Source organism: Lycorma delicatula, chromosome 1 (genome assembly GCF_047948215.1).
Source record: "Lycorma delicatula isolate Av1 chromosome 1, ASM4794821v1, whole genome shotgun sequence".
NCBI classification, from domain to species: Eukaryota; Metazoa; Arthropoda; class Insecta; order Hemiptera; family Fulgoridae; genus Lycorma; species Lycorma delicatula.
This window is the reverse complement of record NC_134455.1, coordinates 368,072,401-368,083,554: the sequence shown is the minus strand read 5'-3', so window position 1 is coordinate 368,083,554 and position 11,154 is coordinate 368,072,401. Positions and strand designations below refer to the sequence as shown.

At 29.7% G+C, this 11,154-nt stretch overlaps 1 non-coding gene across 1 annotated transcript; it reads left to right on the top strand.

Annotated features, from left to right (window-relative positions):
* The first annotated feature begins 8,741 nt into the window (after positions 1–8,741).
* LOC142318597 (U5 spliceosomal RNA) lies at positions 8,742–8,859 on the top strand. The gene has a single exon (XR_012754973.1). It is a non-coding gene; the product is annotated as a U5 spliceosomal RNA (small nuclear RNA).
* Positions 8,860–11,154: the final 2,295 nt, after the last annotated feature.

Genomic DNA, 11,154 nt, shown 5'->3' with positions numbered 1-11,154 from the left:
CTGTAATAATCTTGTAATACTGTAATAATTGTTAAATTGATCTTAGATGTTAATTGTATCTTTTAAAATATGAAGGTTAAACATCTGGAATATTTTAATTAGGTAGCATCTTGTAATGTAAAAATATACAAAATATTGATAAAATTTTAATATCCAAGATTAAATTAAATAAGCCTGTTTCCATTCATGTAATGGATAGTTTAAGCGAGTTTAGAAGTAGTTTACTTCTGGGTTATGGTGAATAAAGAAACAAACAATAACATCACATGTCATGTCCTAAGTTAAAGTTAGGAATGATATGATTTTACAGTGCTTTCTTTATCAAGAAAAATATGTAGCACACCAGCATACTAAGTTCATCAAATTGCAGTTATAATTGTAGAGTTAGACATTAATTCTAATTACTACATTAGAGAATTCTAATTAGCTGTGTAGTGAATGTCATAATTCTCGAAAAAAGGCTTGAGTGGTACTTCTTGTAATATGCCAAAAATTAAATCTATCTTTTATGTTATGTAACAATAATCATATACTCCGATTAGAATATTTAGTAACAAAGTACATTCTATTTTTGGATAAGACCTCATAAATTAAGATTACGCTGTAGATTATATAAAAAGCAACAGAATTTCTTTTTTTTTCATTATAGACTTGTTTACTACTATTTAATATAATTTATCGCTCTTAATGCAATACCAAACTATAAAGTTAATATGTGCAAGCCAACATCTAAAAAGGTCAAACGTAATAGTTTAGTTAATCAAACAACTTTGAAGATCCATTACATTCTACATTACATTATATGATTTTTAGTCTTGTTTTATTTTTCAATTTTAATTTTGTACGGTTCCTTCCATTATCAAATGATTTTTTTGTAGGTCCTCACATAAACATGAAGCTTGTGCGTAGGAATAGAGAATGGAAATTTTATTACTTATGAAAAACTTCATGATTAACAGGATTTTAACCTGCGACCTTCTGGATGAAAGGATGACACCTTATCTTTCTGCCATAGGAGCTAGATAATTTCTTAATATGGTTTAGTTTGTAACTGATACTAGCAATTAACTTTCTACTATAGGTAAATTTATATTTCTGTTTACAATGTCTGCTTTCAATTTTTTACTTCATCCAACCTATGATTTTTGCTACCTGAACAACAAAGATGAAAAAAAAATTATGTGGGTAATACTAATATCGCCCTGTCTTAATATGACTTCATTATCTCTTTTTTAACTATAAAAAATCATCTGAAGGTCAAGAGATTTCAGTCAAAAAAGATTTCTCTAAGATTAACATTCAGTCCTGTTGGTGAACAACAGTGGAAGATGTCTTAGCAGAGTTGAAGATCAATGTATTTAAATTAGCAAGCTGATCTGATATATGGCTCATTGAAGAAGACAAAGTAAAGCTACATAACATCTTACTTTCCTTAGTAACGCCGGCATAGGATGCATGTTATTCCTGTTCTTGAATGTTACACTTTTGGGGTTGATTTTTGTTTTACGTCAGGTTAGCTATATCATTATATATCATAACTTATTTTTCACTGCTGTAACATTTTGATTATCTTATACCACATACGTGCATCTTCCTTTCATTCGTATTTCATTAATTTTGTTTTAATCTCTTTTATTTTCAAATTGAATATTTTTTCTGTTAATGACCTACATTATTCATTATCTTCAGCTCATTTTTATCCAAAAGAATATCATATCATCAATAAATTTTAAAATCTCTTTAATTTCCTTGATTTATTATTATGCTGTTAAACCTTTCCTTCTTTTACCCTTATTTTATTCCTTTCTGGGCTGGTGCTTTTATTCTTGTTATTGACATTTACTTGCTAGTATTTACTGCAAACAAACCTTGTTCTTTTATTTTAACCTTATTTTTTCATTCAATCTTATTAGGTAACTCATTTAAAAAATAAAAATAAATACGCATGTATTTTATGAAAATTTAACTTAAATGGCTATCTGGATTGTAAAAAAAAATGAGAAGGGTTATTAAAATCAATCTAAAATAAGAATAATGAAAATTCATAATTTTGGTTTTTTCCACAAACTTTTCTCGAAATTTTTCTTTTCTGGCAGTTAATACTATTTACTGTGAGGGGAAGGTATACCTTCCTATGCCAAAAATTAATTTTCAATATTTTATTTAAGGGATCATGAAATGTTGAGAATGAAATAAAAAGGGGTATAATCTTCTTGATTTTGCATGGTTCAACAATTACTTGAGATTGGCTTGAACAAAATTTTTTTCAAATTTACACAATTACTTCTATATACTATATATTTAGAGATATTGTTGTTTTTAAGGAATGAAGTCAGGTCTCAAAGGGGTTATATGGATTTGAATATTGGATCATGGATACCAGAGCTCTTTGGTGGTTGGGTTTCAATTAACCACACATCTCAGGAACAGTCGACCTGAGACTGTACAAGACTATGCTTCATTTACATTCATACATATCATCATCTGAAGTAATACCTTACGGTGGTTCCGAAGGATAAACAGAAAAAGAAAAGAAGAAAGGTCTCAAATGGGCAACGAACTTATAGGGGCCAAAGGTCATATCTTTGATAGGGCTGGACTTAATCCTATTCTTATTCATTTCAATTATAAGGATCTTCTAAAATGTTAGAAGACAAAGATATTGCTTTATAATTTTTTTCCAAAATTACTTTAACACCAATGCTAATTTTTTCTTTAATTTTCATTATTACTGAATATTACTTTTGAAACTAGTATAACCATCTTTTAGCAAAGAAATTTTTATTTAAATGTTTTGATCTGTAGTTTTTATTTTTTTATGTGTTCTGATGTTTAATCTGGCTCTTTTTGATAATTTTGTTTTCATATATTCTTTTATCATCTTTTCTATATCTTTCTAGCTTTCCAGTAGTTTCTACTTTTTATTAGTTCTTTTTTTTTCATTCATATTTTGCTTATATCTTTTATTTTTTACCCATTCTTTCTCAAAAGGTTAATTAGTGAAGAAACAAATGTTCTTTAATCTTTTGAAAATATAAGTTATTAATTTATTAAGTTAATATTTAATATTAATTTGATACTGTAAAAGATTGTTGTCAAAGTGAAGATTATTTTACTTATTATTTTATACATATATCATTTCAACATTTAACTTATGTTCATCTATGCATTGTGCATGTGTGTGTGTGTTTACACACATATATCTCAATAGATATTTTACATAATGAGCAATAGTGCAACAATGTTTGTTTATTGTTCAGAAGATGCATAACACAAAAATACATATGACTCGTGCAATGAATTTTTCATGCGTAGCCAGTGTTCCATAATTGAGATCAACAACGAGTTGTATAATTGGAAACATTGTATAATCAAAATACAAATATATATATATATATATATTTGTATGTATATATATATATATACAAATATATATATATATATATATTTGTATGTATATATATATATATATATATGTGTGTGTGCATATATATATAGATAGATGGAGAGTAATAAAGATCAAAAGGGACTAGGTTTACATGTAATTTAGTAATATATCTAGTTACTATAACATAACAACTTTTCTTTCTTAATTACTTTATTCATTGAACAACAAGCATAATGTTATTTTTTTAAAATTTAAAGTTAAAAGTGGTTTACTGTTTATTTGGGTATCTGAGATTCTTTATAGATTGTTGATATATGTCTTTTTGCATACCATTATAGATCTTTAAGTACAAAACTCTCAGTTTCCATTTCCTGAGCAAACACTCTTTAATTAACAACAAACTTGTTCATTAATATTTTTAAGCGAATGGACAAGTGACTGCAAAAATAAAAATGATACAGTATTTGAATCTTTGAGCATGAGCCTGCAGTCACAAATTAAGTTTTTATATGGAAAAATTATTATTGAAATATCTTTAATCCACTGCATGTTTATATTATTACTTTTTACTACTTAGACAACAGTCTACAGTTTGGTTAATTTCTAGATTCTTCCATTCCATGAAAATCTATCTGCAAAGATTTATTAATATGTTTTCCTACTTGCATAAATATAACTTTCTATACAGAGCTAAAACAAAACGTAACTCATAAATTTAAACAAAATATTTCATATTTAAAGTTATTGAATGATTTTTCACAAAAAGCACAGATTTATGATCTATATAAACACCATGGAAATAGCACACAGCAAGGTATAATTATTCTCTGCTCCACCTGTGCTTAGGCTGTTAACTATTGATTTTTCATACTTGTAAGCATTAATCTTTGCAGTTGTCTTGCATTTTTTTTATGCATCTAATTTTCATTAATTGCAAGTCCCCATTGTACAATATTTGCATTTTCACTGGGATGTTACAGGGCCCTGTTTGTGTTATTTAAATATTATGAGCTGTACAAATGTCCAACTGTATCAATCGTATACATCTGGTATCGCACCAAAGTGACAGTAAATTTTACATTTTTTTACCAGCCACTTATAATGTGTACCGCACAGAAGGGAAATCGAGGAGAGAATAGGATGCCTACAGTATATGCTTGTACAGAACATAAGTAACAGTCAACTTGTTAACATATTTCACATCAGATAAAATAAGGCAAAGAAAGTTAAAAATATCATGTGGTTCTATAGAAGACATAATATAGATGTGGTGAAGGTTAACTGTTTGCTATTAGGTAGATTTCATAAGAAAGCTATCTATTGTAATGGGTACCATGATTTGACTTCTGGAAAAATTTTGACATATCTTTGTGTTTCACATCCCAAAACCGCCAAAACAACGCCAAAACCACCGTCAGTTCAAAAGTTGATATATATATATATATTTATTTATATATATCCAAATGTTTGTTATATATATTTATTTATATATATATAAAATTCCATTTTTATATATATAAATTTGTGGGCATGATAACTGTTGTAATTTTGCGCCAATCACTTTGAAATTGATACATAAAATATGACCCAAAATATCATTAGAGTTCATTAATAGGCAAAATCAGACCATGGAGTGGAAATGGGAGAGGTTTTTTGAAAAAAACAATATATTGCTATAATTTTCTTATTACGTAAAATATTGAATTCATTTAAAGTTTCTAATATTCCTTGGTTAAGGGTGTAAAATGTATGTAGAAAAAGGTTTTTGATATTACCAACCATTGGCTCAGGGGGGTGGAAAAAATGGGGTTTTGAAGACAAAAAATTCATACCTCCCTTAATAGACATAGCATCGAATCTGTTTAAAGTGGTCATTAGTTCACGAAACATTACCTAAATCTTTTGTTTGAAACAATTTTTGATATGATCAACTCTTATGGCAAGTGAGACCAAAATTTTGCTATGAAATGTAAATGTAAGAAGATAGAGCTTGTCATATGTTAAACTTGTGAAAAAATTTTTCACATGCAACCATTGTCTTATTGGTTATTGGTTTTATCAAAAAGTTGATAAAATTAATTTACCTTAGTTTCAATGAATGTTCATCATTAAAACAAACCCACTGGTCTTTCTTGTAAGCAAATAGTACTTGCTGTTCATTATCCCAAACCAATATAGTATTTTCTTCATGTAAAAATTCACAGACCTAAAAGAGTAAACTCATTATTTCAGATAATAATTATACAAAACTAAAACTAGTGTGCTATATGCTGTTTATTTTTACAGTTGACAACTTGGAGTACACAAAATGACTGTAATAACCAAATACTTTGGTTTTGGTATATTACTCTTGAAAAAGATCTTTGCAAGCTCTTAGCCTCATTTTCTAGCCGTCTTGACTCAGCACTCTTTCTCCGTTTCACCTTAGGTGAAATGGCTGGTTCCAAACGAGGGTGTTTTCGTGAACCCTCTGTCACGCTACATTGTTCATGCTGCATGATAATTTAATCCCTTCTGTAGCAAGACTAGCCTTCGGGGTACACCCCCACTCCAGAACTACCAACCCTGGAGGTCCGGACCGGTACTCGGATGGAAACGGCATATGTCCTGGCAGAGAGCGTATGCATAATCTCTGCATGGGCACCTTAGCTACATGCTTGCCATCACAAGGGGCATGTGGACAGCGAAAGGAACTCCGTTACACCTGCAATCATGTCGAACCTGGCTGCCATATCGCCAGCTCTAAAGATGGCGGGAATCCATTTCGTTAATCAATTAAATTTTCGTATGTGCAGATGGCCAATAAATCCAGTCCTTGAATACGGTCTGTAGGTGGAATTAGGCAAAAAAACATTGCATCTCCGAGGAAAGCACTCAGAGCCCTGTTAGCCAACATTAAGAATAGTTCTTATGTACAGCTGTTCCTGCCGTGGACGTGGAACGTAGGTGTTATGTTCCGGACATGGGGATTATCTACCTCAGGGCATTATTATTATTATTATTTTTGAAGCTCTAGAGGATCGACTGCTATGGTCATTAGCCCCTTCCACAACACAAAAGAAAAAGTTTTACTTTTTCTTTATTCTCTCCCGGTAAAAGAAAATGCTAGCGATATAGTCAATAGACAAAATATCTTTTCCTCACCAGAAAACAGAAAAGAGGTGACATAGTCAAGGAATAGTCTTGTCAAAAAGTGCATTTAAAAAGACTTGTCAATGGTAATTGAAAACCCCGAAGACACAACATAACAAGGGTGCATAGGCCCTTGTCTATCAGCAGTTCCCATTTAACATAATTTGAATACAAATTATTTACACAGTACAACAGAAAAATAAACTTATATAAAAGTAAATAGTTAAAATTATATCAAATACTTAATAGGTGGCGTCAGAAAGTAACACAAAACTAAATAAAAATTAATTAAAACTCAGTGAAATTAATTTATATAATTATATGAAATAAATTTCAGTAAAAAATTAATTATTATAAACTTAAATTAAAAAAATGTTTACGTAAAACTAACTTTTAATAGATGTATACATGAAAATTTAGACTGTTCTTGTACATTATAAATTACATATTGTAATATAAAATACAAAAACAAGTAATACATAGTTCACAAATCTTATAATAAAAACAAAAATAATGATTATAATTTATGAACATATAAACAGAAAATTTGATGTAGACACTACATAACTTCCTTGTATGCCTATTAAATTACGAGAGGTTATCTCTAAAGTAAAGACCGTTTCATTGTAAAAAAAATAAATATTTTTACAATGAAACGGTGAAAGTTTTCTTGAAAAATTTTTTACTTTATAAATATTTCTTATTTCTCTTAAACTACATACCATGTACACTACTCAATATAATCGCCACATGAATAAGGAAATTTATCATAACACACCAGCTTTGATATACCCTCGTCGTATTCTTCTGCCGCCAGTCCATTTAGCCACTGATTAACAGCATTTTTAAGTTCATCGACACCCGCGAACTGCTTACTACTCAAAGTATTTTTCAATTTCCCAAACAAATGGTAATCAGAAGGAGCAAAGTCCGGACTGTATATTGATTTGGCCTAGAAAGACAATAAATTTTAATAATAAATCCATGAGGTAACAATCAGTAATTAATAAAAAAAATAAAAGAATAACGTAAAAAAACGCAGTGATATTAAAAAAAATTACAATAAAATTGTAAAGCGAACGGTAACAGTCTCGCAGTATCATTTCTTCCGCTCAAATATTTAACAAAATGATGCTGATATCAAAAAAGTTTAAGAAGACTATATTTTTATTATCAAAATATGTTATTAATTTAGAACTTTGTCTAAAAAAAAAATTGTAAATATTTGTAATAACCAATAGATATACAAAAATAGATAATAAAAAATGTGTAAGCGTAAATTCATATAATTAGCAGAGAGTATAGTCATTATCCCAATTTTGCTTAAATTTGATAATTATAAATTTACTGCCACAGATTTATCATTTTTTAGCAATTATTCGTTGTTTAATAAATGAAATCGGGACGGTAAGAGTTTTGTAACCAAATTTTTTCTAATTTTTGTTTATTATATCGAACGCTTAAACATTGTTTATTGAGTATCTGTCGTCTATTACATATATTTAACATGTATTTTTTTTACATTTTACGAATCACATAATAGAAAAATAATTTACAAGTGTAATAGATTACCAAGAAAATGAGAATTTTTTTAATCCAGTTATTTGATTCTTCCCCTTTTCTACGACTATGTGAAATTAGACAGATTTAAAAAAAAAATTAAGTTGTAAGTGTTTCATTCAGAAAATGAACTACAAAAAAAATATAGATGTTTAAAGAACTTTCTAGACTTCAGCATGGTACATGTTAAAAATATTTCTTGAAAACCAATTAGAGTTTTCTTTAAGCTTATATAAAGAGTATTTATTTGCTAAGTATTTAACCATATTTTTTATTTTAATAAACAAGATAATTGTGATGTTAAAAAAAATTCTACTAAATAAAATAGAATTTTACTCCCATCTATTATTACAAAGATACTGTCTATCTTCATCCTGGCTATTAGCAGTACAGTTTATTAATACTTACGTGCTACCTAACGTAACGAAATGTAACTAAAATGTATTCTATAATATTATATTTAAATATAACTGTTTTAAATTTTTCTGCTGTGAAATTAGAATTATATTTTCTATTTAACCTCTTTTTGTTTTAAGTGAATATGTATCTTAATGTCAGTTATGTAATACTTACGGTTAATTATCGTGCATTATTTTGAAACTTCTCAAAACAGAGGTAGTTGTACGTTAGATCAGGTATGTTTGTAAGTGGTTTATTATTCATACTCTGGTCTCTTTTCATTACGCATAAATCTTTCGCCTTTTACTAAAGATTTCCGTGGAAAGAGGCAAATGATGAGTCTTAATTAATTTTTTGTTAGTGCCTGCCCCGGCGGGGCGGGCCAATAAACCTGAATTGAATTTAGCATGTTAAATCTCCGTTCGTAATTAATTTCCTGTATTTTGATAATTAAGGTTAGTACAAGTTTTCTAAAAGTAGTTATTCCTTTCTAATTCTATTATTTTCTTATCCTGCTATATCGGCTGGAATAATCTCGAGTATCTGTACTTGTGTGTAGTTCTTGTAGAATTACTGCGCAGTGCGATAGATAGATTATACAAACTGGTGTAATATTTATGAAAAGGGGAGTTTCCGTCAAGACTTCAAAAAAAGTGTTATAGTCATGATATACCAAAGAAAGCAGGGGCAGATAAATGTTGAAGAATCCAGAATGCATCAAAAATCTTAACTAGAATTCTATACAGAAGAATTGAGAGGAGAAGACCAATTTGGTTTCAGGAAAAGTGTAGGAACAGGGGAAGCAATTTTAGGCCTCAGATTAATAGTAGGAAGGAAGATATTAAAAAGAAAAACAAATCAACATAACATACTTGGCGTTTATATAGACCTAGAAAAGGCATTCGATAACTTAGACTGGAATAAAATGTTCAGTATTTAAAAAAAATTAGGGTTGAAATACAGAGATAGAACAATTGCTAACATTTACAGGAACCAAACAGCAACAGTAACAATTGAAGAACATAAGAAAGGGAGTCCGACAAGGATGTTCCCTATCTCCGTTACTTTTTAATCTTTACATGGAACTAGCAGTTAATGATGTTAAAGAACAATTTAGATTCGGAGTAACAGTACAAGGTGAAAAGATAAAGATGCTACGATTTGCTGATGATATAGTAATTCTAGCCGAGAGTAAAAAGGATTTAGAAGAAAAAATGAACGGCACAGATGAAGTCCTACGCAAGAACTATCGCATGAAAATAAACAAGAAGAAAACAAAAGTAATGAAATGTAGTAGAAATAACAAAGATTTTCACTGAATGTGAAAACAGGAAGGAGGGGAAAAGATTACGGAGGTAGAAGAATTTTGTTATTTGGGAAGTAGAATTACTAAAGATGGACGAATCAGGAGCGATATAAAATGCCGAATAGCACAAGCGAAACGAGCTTTCAGTCAGAAATATAATTTGTTTACATCAAAAATTAATTTAAATGTCAGGAAAAATTTTTGAAAGTATAAGTTTGGAGCGTAGCTTTATATGGAAGTGAAACTGGACGATCGGAGTACCTGAGAAGAAAAGATTAGAAGCTTTTGAAATGCGGTGTTATATGGAATGTTAAAAATCAGATGGATGGATAAAGTGACAAATGAATAAATTCATCGTCACCCGCGAACTACTTAGTACTCAAACGTTTTTTTCAATTTCCCAGACAAATTGTAATCAGAAGAAGCAAAGTCCGGACTGTATGGTGGGTGATCGTAAATTTTCCACCCAAATATTCTGAGTAAATCACGTCTCGGACCCCCAACATATGGACGTGGATTATCATGCGGCAGGACGACGCATGATAACTCTTCTTTTAACTATATTTTTCCAAATGCTTCTTTCTTCATCTATTTGCCGCAATACCTCTTCATTTGTCACTTTATCCACCCATCTGATTTTTAACATTCTCCTATAGCACCACATTTCAAAAGCTTCTAATCTTTTCTTCTCAGATACTCCGATCGTCCAAGTTTCACTTCCATATAAAGCGACACTCCAAACATACACTTTCAAAAATCTTTTCCTGACATTTAAATTAATTTTTGATGTAAACAAATTATATTTCTTACTGAAGGCTCGTTTAGCTTGTGCTATTCGGCATTTTATATCGCTCCTGCTTCGTCCATCTTTAGTAATTTTACTTCCCAAATAACAAAATTCTTCTACCTCCATAATCTTTTCTCCTCCTATTTTCACATTCAGCGGTCCATCTTTGTTATTTCTACTACATTTCATTACTTTTGTTTTGTTCTTGTTTATTTTCATGCGATAGTTCTTGCGTAGGACTTCATCTTTGCCGTTCATTGTTTCTTCTAAATCCTTTTTACTCTTGGCTAGAATTACTATATCATCAGCAAATCGTAGCATCTTTATCTTTTCACCTTGTACTGTTACTCCGAATCTAAATTGTTCTTTAACATCATTAACTGCTAGTTCCATGTAAAGATTAAAAAGTAACGGAGATAGGGAACATCCTTGTCGGACTCCCTTTCTTATTACGGCTTCTTTCTTATGTTCTTCAATTGTTATTGGTGCTGTTTGGTTCCTGTACATGTTAGCAATTGTTCTTCTATCTCTGTATTTGAACCCTAATTTTTTTAAAATGCTGAACATTTTATTCCAGTCTAC